This window comes from Sarcophilus harrisii, chromosome 4 (genome assembly GCF_902635505.1).
Source record: "Sarcophilus harrisii chromosome 4, mSarHar1.11, whole genome shotgun sequence".
Taxonomy (NCBI): domain Eukaryota; kingdom Metazoa; phylum Chordata; class Mammalia; order Dasyuromorphia; family Dasyuridae; genus Sarcophilus; species Sarcophilus harrisii.
Genome location: NC_045429.1, coordinates 429,266,921 through 429,279,649, shown reverse-complemented (window position 1 = coordinate 429,279,649; position 12,729 = coordinate 429,266,921).

Sequence of the window (12,729 nt, the reverse complement as noted above, 5' to 3'; positions counted from 1 at the left end):
CCTTCCCCTTCCTCTACTCCCTAGATGGCAAGTAATCCAATATATATTAAGCATGATAGAATATGTTATATTCTAAGATATATGCTAAATCCAATATATGCATACATATTTATAGAATTATCTTGCTGCACAAGAAAAATCAGATCAAAAAGGAAATAAAATGAGAAAGAAAATAAAATGCAAGCTAACTACAAAAAAGTAAAAATGCTATGTTATGGTCCACACTCACTTCCAGCAATCCTCTCTCTGGGTGCAGATGGCTCTCTTCATCACAAGTCCTTTGGAACTGGTCTGAATCATCTCATTGTTGGAAAGAGCTGCGTCCATCAGAAGTGATCATCGGATAACTTTGCTGTTGCTGTGTACAATGATCTCCTGGTTCTACTCATTTCATTTAATATCAGTTCTTGTAAGTCTCCCCAGGCCTCTCTGGAATCATACTGGTGGTCCTTATGTGTATGTTCTTGTACATGAAGTACAACCCATCTCCCACCTACATGCCTTTGTACAGATTGTCCCCCATGTTTCCTCACTTTCACCTCTTAGCTCCATTCAATGTTCACTTAAAGGGCCACCTCCCCATATAAGGTTTCTCCTGATACCTCCTCACCTCCTGGTTAAATATCAGCACTTTCCTTATCCTCAAATGACTTTATATTTACTTTTTTAAAAATCATATACTTAACCTGAAATTTCCACTATTAGTTACTAATGAGGAGATAGCAAAAGGGAAAGTGTACTACCTCCAGAAATCTCCACGAGTTACACTTGCTGCCAGCCCTATTTCATTAGCATATTGCACGGATTAAATTCCCAGGTTGGCTAGTTAGCACATTACACAGCATAGAAAACCAGTTCCTGGCATTGGGACACAGAATGGAAAGCAGCTGGGAAGGAAGGATCCCAACGGCAGCAAGCCCACCAAGGAAGGAGCTGCAAATGGAAGGAGTTAAAAGCTGAAATGGACCTCAAAGGTCACTGAGTCCAATCCTTCATTTTCTGTTGTTTGTTTTGGTTTTGATTTTCTGCAAAGCAATTGGGGTTAAGTGACTTGCCCAGGATCATACAGCTTATAGTGTCAAATGTCTGAGGCCATGTTTGAACTCAGATCCTTCTGACTCCAGGGTCAAGCACTCTGTCCACTGAAGTGCTACTTAGCTGCTCCAATCCCACGGTTTTCAAATGAGAAATGGGGTCTAAGGAGAAATGACCTGCCAGGTCCACTCAATTCCCCTACCTAGCAGAACTAAGAAATAGATTATGCTCCTCCTGACTCCAAGTGCAGCCCATGTACACAGCCTCATACTGCTGTCACACCCAAGTAACCCAGGTCAAGGAGGGAATGAACTGGGAGGGGAGGAATTAGGATCCCTCTGCCCTCTCTTCTAAGACTTCTATAAGGGCATGGAGAAGAAACATGAACCCCAGAAGTGGGGTCAGGAAAGAGACTTGATTCCAATGAAGCAGAAGCAGAGGATGGCAGGAGGGGAGATCCAACTGGGAGATCAGTATGAATCTTTGTCCAGGGACAGATGACAGAGCAGCAACTGAGCAATCCACTGACAAGGAAAGTGAAAAAAGTAGAGAATGTGATTGTTGGGCCAGTTAGTGATCTCCAAAAGGAGGTAGAGAATCTGAGAGATGCTTCAGTACCAGAAAATGGACAGGTTTCCTGCTTTTCAAAAGAAGGAAGAGGTCAGTGACTTTGACCATCACAACTGGACAAATCTTGAATGAATCATTAGCATTAGTGAACGTCCAGGGAGGGAAACGATGAGCCAAGGGGCCAGTATACCTTTGGCAAGAACACGATCTACCAGCCTAACCTCATTGACTTTTTGCCAAGAATTGCTAAAATGAGACAGTCTGTAGTTTCCCTAGATTTCAGCAAAGTTTGGAATTTGTTTTTCTTTTTGTTGTTATTTTTTTTACAGAAATCCCTCATGTTCTCTTTGTGGATAATGAGAAGATGATAGTATAATAGAATGAATTAAGAAACACTTGCATGTCTGGAGCCAAAGTGTGTTCAGCAACAATTCACTTCCAAATGGTAGAGGTCTTTAATGGAGTCCCCCAGAGATGGAACTTTAGGATGGGTCAATATTCTTTTTATCAATAGTTTAGAATAAATGAAGGCATAGATGGCATACTTATTGAGTTTATACATGACACGAAGCAGAGGAGGATAGCTTAACACTTTGGTAAACAGAATCAGGATGAAAATGAATTTGACAGGTTAGAACAATGAACTAAAACTAATAGATGAAATTTAATAGAGATAGATCTGAAGTCATATGCTTGGCTTCAGAAAATCACCTTTACAATAGTCAATAAACCATGTTATTAAGTGCTTACTCAAGTGAGATTATCTGTGTGAAAGCTCTTGGCACAGGGCCTAGCAAGCACTGGGGATATAAAGACAACAGACAATTCCTGCTCTCAAGGAGCTCACAGTCTAATGGTGGAGACAATATCCAAATAACTATGTACAAACAAGTTTTATACAGGTAAATTGGAGATATTCAAAAGAGGAAAGACATTAACATTAAGAGGGATTGGGAAAGACTTCTTGTAGAGAATATTGTAGAGTCAACTTGAAGGAAATCAGGCAAACCAAAAGGCAAAGATGAGGAGGGAGAGAGTTGCAGGCATGGGGAACAGCCAGTGAAAATGCCTAACCTACTAGTACTATATAGGGAAAGTACAGCTAGGCAACAGTGCAGAAGAAAAAAGATCAAGTCATGGGAGACCACAAGCTCAATATGAGTTAACCCATTAACATAGAAGCCCCCCAAAAGTTGATGCAATCAGGCTACTTTAAGGGAAGCATTATTTTGTATCCTACAAGTTTGTTGTTTCCATTAAATTAATTGATCACCATATCATCTATAAAAAGTGATCATTTCATTTTTTCTTTAATGGTGGTAATTTTCTTATTTTCTTTTTCTTGTCTTGTTAGTATAGCCAACACTTCTACCACTATGTCAAATAGAATTGGTAACAATAAACAATCTTGTTTCAACCCTGAAATTCTTGGAAAGATTCTAATTTGTCTCCAGAACATATAATAGTAGTTCTTAATTTTAGATATGTATTACTTCAAGGGAAAATAATCTATTCCTATGTTTTCTGGTATTTTTAACAGAATTTGATAGTATATTTTGTCAAAAGATTTTTCTACATCTATTGATATATTTATATGTCAGTTCATTGTTTATCATTTTCCTAATATTAAGCCATCCCTATATTCTTGGTATAAATCCAACTTGGTCATAAAAGTATAATATTTATGATCCATTGTTTAGCTGTTCATTAGGGCTTGGTCTATAGTTTTCCTTTTTCTGTTTTGATTGACCTTGGTTTATGTATCATGATCTGTTAAGGACTATGTCTAGGTGAAGGGGCAGGTCAATTCTTCGAGAGCCTCCACAGCTATGAATCATAAACACTTGAAGGAGTTGCAAAGCAGCCTTTACTAACACAGATGTTCCTTGTAGATTGGGAATGAAATAAACTGGAGGCAAGAGAGAAGAGGAGAGAGGTCAGAGAACACAATGACCTCTCAGTCTCCTTGTATCATCTTCATCCTCTCACATGAAGATATTCATTCTACAGATCTAAGTTAGATCTCCAGCAGCTACTGGCAGCTGGTTCTCGTATCACAACAATGATCATTTTAGAAAGCAGTTTGGAATTTTTCACAAAAATGAATGCCCTTTGACCTAATTATACCATCAATAGACTTATACCTAAAAGAGATCAAAGATACATAGACCCTATATGTATAAAAAATATTTATTTTGTGATAGCAAAATAATCCTGGAAATCAAGGGGATGTATATCAATTGAGGGATGATTAAGTTGTAGTATATGAACATGATGGAATACTATTGTTATTTAAGAAATAACAAAATAAATTTTTAAAAGACATGGAAAGAACTATATGAACTGATACAGAATGAAGGAGATCAAAAATCATAATTTACATGCTACAATATTATTATTATAAAAATGAACAACTTTGAAGCCTTTTTTATAAACCAAAGAATGAAATGAGCAAAACCAGGAGAACAATTTATATAATAACCACAATATAAAAACAAACAACTTGGAAAGTTGTAAAAACTATTATCAATATAATGACCATTCTTAATTCCTAAGATGATGATATAGCTAGATAGAAGGATATATGTATGTGTACATTTACTCCCATTATATATATGTATATATGTACACATATTTATATCCATATCCATATAAAATACAGCCAATGACAAGATTTGGTTTTTATGGCTGTATATTTATAAGGAATTTATTTTCTTTTGTTTTTCCCCAATAGGGTGGAAACCAAGAGGGAGAGATAATAAATTTTTGTTCATTTTTTTTTAATAGAAGGGGTGGGAGTGCTACGGATATGGAATGTTATATGTACTTTCAGATGCAATCACTGTGTTATTAGTTTTATTTAATTTTGTTTTGTTACGAGAATACACTCATGAAGGAGGGGTGAGCTGTAAATGTTTATAATATAAAAACAAAACATATCAATAAAACTTAAAGAAAATAAAAATGTGATTCTGAGAAGGGATCCACGGGGAACACGGTGGGAACAAGTTAAGGAATCTGTACATAAATCCATAGTTTAGAAAGTCTTTGAGGTCCCTTTCAACTCAGATTCTGGATCCCTATAAAGTATATAGTAAGTGCTGCTGTATATACCTACTCCTGTGCTAAATGTAGCAATTCAAAATAAGTGTTGCCTTCTGGGAGTTTAGTTTAGCTGAGTAAATAAGACTAAAAAGGTGGGTTGTTATTATATCTAAACAGTATACAATTAGGTTTTCCATACTAAAAGGCAAAAGTAACTAGATAAGGCTAGTTTCCAGGAGAAAGGCAAGGTTTCACTTGGGTCTTGAAGAATGTGTAAGATTTGGGTATCTATCCACTGGGGAGAAAAGAGAGGAAATCTAATTGGTTAAGAGATAATACACATAAAGACATGGAACTGAGAATGAGCATGGTGTGTGTAGAAACCTGGCCTAAATGGAGTAGAAAGTGGGTACTGGGAAGAGTGGGAGAGATAAGGCAAGGAGAGTGGGATGGGGCCATACTGTGGAAGTCCTCCAAAGCCAGCCAAGGCATTTGGACTTGACACTGGATTCTATCCTAGGTTTTTCAGCAAGAGAGTCACAAAATGAGATTAGAAGGCTGGGTTTTAATCCTGTATGTCATTTACTGAATAACCTTAGCCAAATAGCTTAACCTTCCTCTAGGCCTCAGTTACCTCCACTGCAAAATGAAGAGTTGGGCTCCCTAATCTCCAAGGTCCCATACAGTTCTAAAGTCTACAAACTCATGAACACTGTAGAAAATAAACCTCATTGATCTGACAAACTGCTCCTTTCACCCATTCTCTGAGCAGAGTCCAACAACAGATGGGATCAAAATCCTTCAGTTTATCTGGACCAGTTTGGGGATTGAAAGATGGGGGTAGGGAATGAAGGGCCAAATTAAGTAGAGGGACCCTGCAAGTACCTGGGATCAAAGACTTAGAAAGGTTATTCTCAACTACCCAAATGAAAGGACAAAAATAGTTTAGATAATATTCCCAGCAGCTCTCCCTTTGGCTTTGGAAAACATTACAAGATTTTCTCTCAGCAGATTGCCTTCCTCATTACAGTTGACTTAGCTGGCAGGAAGACAAATCTAAATTCTCTAAAGATACACTGCCTGAGCAGTCGGTTTATTTTGGTGTTGGTGTTTTTTGTTGTTTTGTTTTTTAATCCTTCCTTTCCCCCGCCAGTAAAGGCCTACTCTACTGGCACCCAAAACTATGGACCTGACTCTGGGATCCCAAAGTCTATTCCAGTGCAATGTGCAATCTAGCTGGTCTTTACAAGTTTGAAAGGCTTTGGGTGTAAACCTGGTGACATGTTGGATATGCATGTTATTAAAAAAAAAAAACTAGTCTAGCTAAATATGGAGAGCCTCATTCTCAGGAGGCTGGCCACTAAGCAATATTTTTTTGCCTATAGAAATCGATGGAATAATCTACTGAGACACAGAATCATTGTGAAGCAGTGAAAGAGAATTGGATAGTTAAAGGACCTGAATTCAGACTTTCTCCCTGCTACTAACTTACTTGACCTCAGGCAAATCACTTCTCTCTCATCCTCAGGTTCTTTAATGAATAACAAAATGAATGGCTTGGACTAAATGATCTCTGAAGTCCTTTCTAGTTCTAAGTGACAGATGAGAGGTGACCATGTGTATCACTGGAAGGGAGAACTACATAGAATCAGAGTTTTCAGAGTTGCAAGGGACCTCAGAGGGCATTCAGTCTAACTTCAATATGAACAAGCATCCCTTCTAAAGATATCTCTCATAATCAAGTGTATACTTGAAGCCTTCACAGGTGGGCACTATTTGTGCCCTAACCAGGACTACCTCCAGACCAAGATGAGGCAGTGGAGAAAAGCTTTAGGGCAATCCTGGGCCTTTTTGGAAGTTTGCTAAAGTCTATGGCCCCTTCCTCAAAATAATGCTTTTAAGTGCATAAAATGAAATTCATAAGCTTACAAAGGAAATCGACTATATTGAAATAGTTTTATATTTAAAAAAAAGAAAACAGATTCATAGACTTCAAAAATCCCTGTTAAGATCATCTGGGCCTCTACCTCTCACAAATAAGACTGGCCATGATCCTAACTTCTCAAGTAGAAATGCTGATATCCCTAATTTGAGTAATTTTACCCTTCAGAACTGTCCTAAAACTGAAAATTTAGAATTCTTCATCACACTTCATCACAGTTCTACTTCAGAAAGATAGACCACAAATCCCCTAGACCAAATGACACCCAAAGAGCAGATATTGTTTATGCCCCTTTTAGGACTGTGATGGGTGCACAGAAGATGTCTGGGGGCTCCATAGTGTTTGGAGAACAGGGTATGGAGCTCCATGTTGAGCTATAAATTATATTGGAGTGATATCATGCTTGAATTCTCTGTATATGACTGTGCCTGATAGAAAAGCCTAAGGGAGCCAACTTAAGGAGCAGCTAATAATCTGATAAGTCAAAACTACCTTATGAATTGGTTTGAACCCTTTGCTCCAATCCTGACCTCACCTTGAAGTCAAGTCAACAAACCCATAATAAACATGACTCTCCTCTTTTTTGTCTTGCCATTTCTTGCTGGGAAGCTGCTAGGCTGGAAGATACCCAAAGCAGCTCCAAGGACCAGGATCTCCACTGGGGAAATCACAATTCTGACTCTAACATCAAGAGAATTCTGACATTTTCTTAGCTAAGAGGGTAAGTATCAGAGCCAAAATCATCACAAATATGAACTGGTTAACTTTATCCTGGATTTACTCTGGTTCACTTTATCCTGCTATATACATATAGCAGCACAGTGGTGTGGAAAAAGCCCCAGAGTCAGGAAACCTGAGTTTAAAAGCCAGCCCTGACACTTAGCTGTCACCAGAGGTATTTCAATTCTACTTACTGAGCTTAGATTTCCTGCTCTCAAATATGAAAATAATACTTATACTATGCACTTCAACAAGGTTATTGTGAGGAGAACACTTTACCAACCTAAGAGCACTATGAATTGGTGCAACCATTCTGGAAAAGTATTTTGGAAAGCTTTTGGAATGATATAAAGTTATGAAAATGTCCATTCCTTTAGATCCAGAGATTCCACTTTTAGGTATATTCTCCAAGGAGGTAATGACAAAAAGAAAGGCCCCCATATACACCAAAATATTTATAGAAGCATTCTTTGTGGTAGTGATAGTGGTAACAAAATATATGCCCATAGATGGGGGAATGGCTAAACAAATTTTGGTACGTGAATGAAATATTATTGCACTGTAAGAAATGACTACAGAGAAGCTTAGGAAGACACTGACTGATACACAGGGAAATTAACAATATACTTGTGTTTAAAATATACAATGACCAGAACAATGTAAATAGAAAGGACAAGAATAAAATACTTGAAACTGAAGACTATGAAATTACAATGGCCAAGCTTGACTCCAAAGAAGAGATAGGAGAAAGTACTTACCTTCACTTCTTTACAAAGGCAAGATACTATAGTTGTGGAATATTGAATATATTATCAAGATTTTTTTACATGGGTTAGTTTTGTCTAGGGTTTTTTCTCCTTTTTATTCTTTGTTATAAGGGTTGGCTTAGAGGAGAGTGAGGGAGTATACATTGGGAAATATAGATGATATAAAAAGAAAAGGTGTCAATAAAAATGTATTTTTTAAAAATCTTAAAGAACTAAGTTAACATGATTAGTAATTATTCTCTCATTTCAGAATATATCTCTACCCCCAATACCTTTACAAATGCAGGCTACAGGCTACATATCCAGCTCAATGTCTGCTGATCCCCACTACTGAAAAGTTATTTCCCTGTGCCAAGTTAGGTCTATATAGCATTATCTTTAGAATAGTGTGTGTGTGTATATATATATACATATATATACATTCTATCACTTCAAGATTCAAGAATAAAAATTCATTAAATACCTGCTATGTGCTGGATCCTGAAAAAGCTGGGAATACAAAGATAAAAATGAAAGAGAACAGTCCCTGCTCTCAAAGAGCTTACATTCTACTGGAAGGCAAATACAGATTTTTTTAAAATAAAGACTACATACAAAATAAATGCAAAGTAGTTAGATGGGAGGTGGAAAAGAACCACTAAGCATTATGAAAGACTTCTTATAAAAGGTAGAATCTAAGCTAAGCTTTAAAGGGTACTAGGGGTGAGAAGGTATTACATGTTAGATCTGGGACTCAACTCAGCTATTGAATGAGGTGATCAAAATGAGAAATCTCTGAGGGTGGATTCCAGAACAATTAAAAGTCTGGATTCCATTAGTATGGCACAGTGTGTGGCTCACTCCACAGAGTGGAATGGAGGACTGTACAGATCCTCTTAGCTGGCCTGCTTTCCAATCCAATCTCTCCTGCTTCATGAGATACTTGCCAGACAAGCATATGGCATGCACCTGTTCCTCCTGATTTTCTCCACCTATCAGAACTGGTGCAGTGAATAGATCTCCAAGGTGCTGGCAGGAGCCAGTTCCCAGCCCACTGGCTATTTGTCCAACAAGACACTTGGCTAGAGCCACATCCAGGCAGCAAAGAGACAGGAGATTGTGCCAACTGTCTTGGAACTGGGATGCTGAGAAGTGTCAAAAAAGCTATCTCTCTCTTTCTCTCTCTCCAAGATGTAATAGATGGATAATTGAAAACATGGAAGGTGGCTGCAAAGGGCATTCCTCATCAAGACCAAAGGCAGCTGGCTAGTTAATGCCATAGTCAAGTGGAGGGCACACTTGGGGGAAATAGTAGGGTAGGCACAAGGAAGCTCCCATTCCTTCTACTACTGGGAGATGGGGTAGAATTGAGGGTGAGGATATACTCTCTGCGACTCTTTCTGGAACTTCCCATGGTTCTTAATCAAAATCCATCATAAAAAAAATTCCACTCGAGTATTTTTCACTTCTCAAGACCAGCTTACAAAGTTAACTATTTACTGGAATAACAAAAGGATAGCGCGTTAGGAAATCAAAGATTTAAAGCTGGAAGGGACCTTAGAGATCGTCCAACTCACTTTACAGAGGAGGAAAATAAGGTTCTGAAAAGTTATCTAATATCAATTTACTAATAATCAAGAGCCAGAATTTAAATTCAGGTTGTCTGTCTCCAAATACTGTATTTTTTTCACTGTACCCCTAGGCACAGAATGAGTTTATTAGGGATGCACCAGAGCCAACTCAAATGGCTAGCAAGAGCTACTTGTTCAATTTTCAGCGTATTTATAGCTCAGAAATGGGCAAATACAACAAATCAGAAACTGAGTAATTGTCCAGACTTAAGTGGAGAAAATGTTTAAAATAGAGATTAAATTTTAAAATGTATTGTGGGCACATTGCTATTTTCCTGGAGAACCAGTTATTAAACATCTAACGCACTACTGATTTTAGTATGGAAACATAATTAGTATGAAGCCCTAGAGTTGAGGTCAGTTTTAGTGTTATGTTAAGGTGATCCCAGATACAGAATCACTAGAATTGGTAGCTATCCGTATTCAACAAAGGCAAATAGGGCAAGAGATTAGCTGTATGTTCAAATTGTTTTCTCTTCCTATTTATGAGGAAGCTTCATCCAGGGCTGAGTTTGTTTGCAAAGGAAGCTGACCTTTGTGATGGGAAACAGTTGAGTAAAGGAGAAGGGTGGAGGACAAAAGGATGAGGATCTTATATAGGTAAAGAAAAAAAAAACTGGCTTTGGAACATATGCTGACTCCCACTTTACCCTGAGTGGTGAATAAAGTTGTACCAAGTTCTTGTATCAAATAGTTCTGCATCCCCAGGTCCTAACTATAAGGTATGTACTTATATAGTTATATATATATATATATATATATATATATATATATATATATGGTGGGCAGGTATAGCAAGAATGGCAGGCAGGGGGCTTATGATTCTTGGCTTATGATACTTTTACTGAATTCTGGGGAATTATGAATTCTAAATTTTAAACAGATGAAATAAAATTGTATTTAAGTCAGCTGCCTTTCACATGTATCACATGGTAGCTAGGAATTGAATTCACAGAAGAATAGGATAATGGATCTAAAGCTAAAAGAGATCTCAAAAGAGCCATTCAGCCATTCCCATTATTCTCCAGATGAGTAAACGTAAGGTCGTCATAGGATCATAATTAGAGCTAGAAGGAACCTGAGAGACTAGCCAATCCAAAGTTCTCATTTTAGATGAAGAAACTAAGGCTTCTCCATGATGGCAATGGGGATTTCTTTGGTGTATGGGTTGGACATGAGGCTTCTGAAGTCTGAGATTCTATGACTTTGTGAGAAAAAGTTTTCATTTATTTGGTATTATATTCAGATAGAGTCTAACTGGTATTTGTATTCATAGTCTGAGCATCTAGAATAGTACACAGTAGTACAGTAGGTACTTCATAAATACTCATTGCCATGTTAATCTGATTCACCAGGTCTTTTGTTATTCAGTCTTATCTGACTCCATCTGGGGTTTTCTTGACAGAAACACTGGAGTGGTTGGCCATTTCCTTCTTCAGATCATTTTGACAGAGAAGGAAACTGAGGCAGAGTGCAGTGACTTTCCCAGGATCACCCTGCTAAGTCCATTTCTGGGGTCAGATATGAACTAGAGAAGATGAGTCTTCCTGACTCCAGGACTGGCATGCTATGCGCTATGGTGCCATCTAGGTGCCCTATTTGATTTTAAGTCCTAGGAGAACATGGGCTGTTTCTGGTGTGAATTCACATATCTTAAAGTTGAAAGCACTTCAGAGGTCATAGGATCATGTCTCCTTAGAGGCTGTCAAGTCCAATCCCCTCATTTTATAGAATAGTAAACTGGGGCCCATCAAAGTTAAATTCATAGGATTGATTCATTAAACTAAGCTTTATTTTTTAAAAATAATTTTTTGACCAAGGCAACTGTAAAACTGTGTCCCTTCTGGAGATACCCCATTGTCACTATTGTAGATAACCTATTCGAATCACCAAGAAAAACTTCATTGAAGATGAAATCTAATTCATGGTGAGCTTGGCTTCCTGTCTGATAAGCTTAAAGACCTTGATATAGAATGGGGTAAAGGAAATAGAATATTTACAGAGTCACTAGGGATGTCTTAATGACTGTATCCTTGTTCCCCTAGATCTCTTTGACAATTATATAGGCAGCTGTAAAGGAAGAGGGAATTGATTGTTACAAGGCCCTAATACTTGGAGATATTAAATTGAATTATGTTCAAGAGCCCAAACCCCTGGCATTGCAGTGGTGCTGTGGGAGGCTGGGATGATAGTAATGTACGACTATCAGACAGGATCGAAACATAAAGCAACAGAGATGGCACCCATAAAGTGATCTCACCGAAATAGTTACTGTTAGAAAAAGGTCAGTAAAAACAGAGGTAAGAAACAAACGATTAGGAGAATGGCAGACAGGGGGATTACGATTCTTGGCTTGTGATATTTTTACTTTATTCTGGAGAGTTATGAAGCAATTCTAGATTTTAAACAGATGAAATAAAATTATGATAGTCTTTATTTCCTTGTTTACTTAAAAGTCAGCTGCCTTTCCAAAATGGAGAAACGAGTTTCAATTTTTATCAAAAATAGATCTAGTGAAGTCTTGTCCCAGGATAGAGAGTCAGTGGATAGAAATCCCTAGTTAGACAAGAAGCAAAACTAGAGTACAGGGGAAAGTACCTGGAGGAAAGTATGGTTCAAGGTGGCTACTAAATCCTAATTATTTCCAAGGAACTTACCTGGAAGAGGTTTGCAGAAAAACAAAGCTCAGTTCTCTACCAAAAACCATTCATTACTAGCTTCAGCTTCATCATTATTCAGCTGAAACTGCCTTCTCCAGGTATTCATCTCACATTGTCTAGGTCCTCTTCCTCCTCCTTGTTGCCCATATTTGAATTTGTTGGTCACTTTTTCCTCCTCCTGGAGATTCTCTCCTTCCTGGATACTCTTTTTCTGAGATACTGCCCTCTTCCCAAACTCCTACTAGTCTGCCCATTCTTATTTCTTTTACTGGATCTTTGCATCTTGCCTGTCTCCCAGAGCTTTTGACAAGGGTCCTATTGTCTTTTCTCTATATATTCTCACAGTGATCTCATCAACTGCCATGGGCTCAATTATCTCA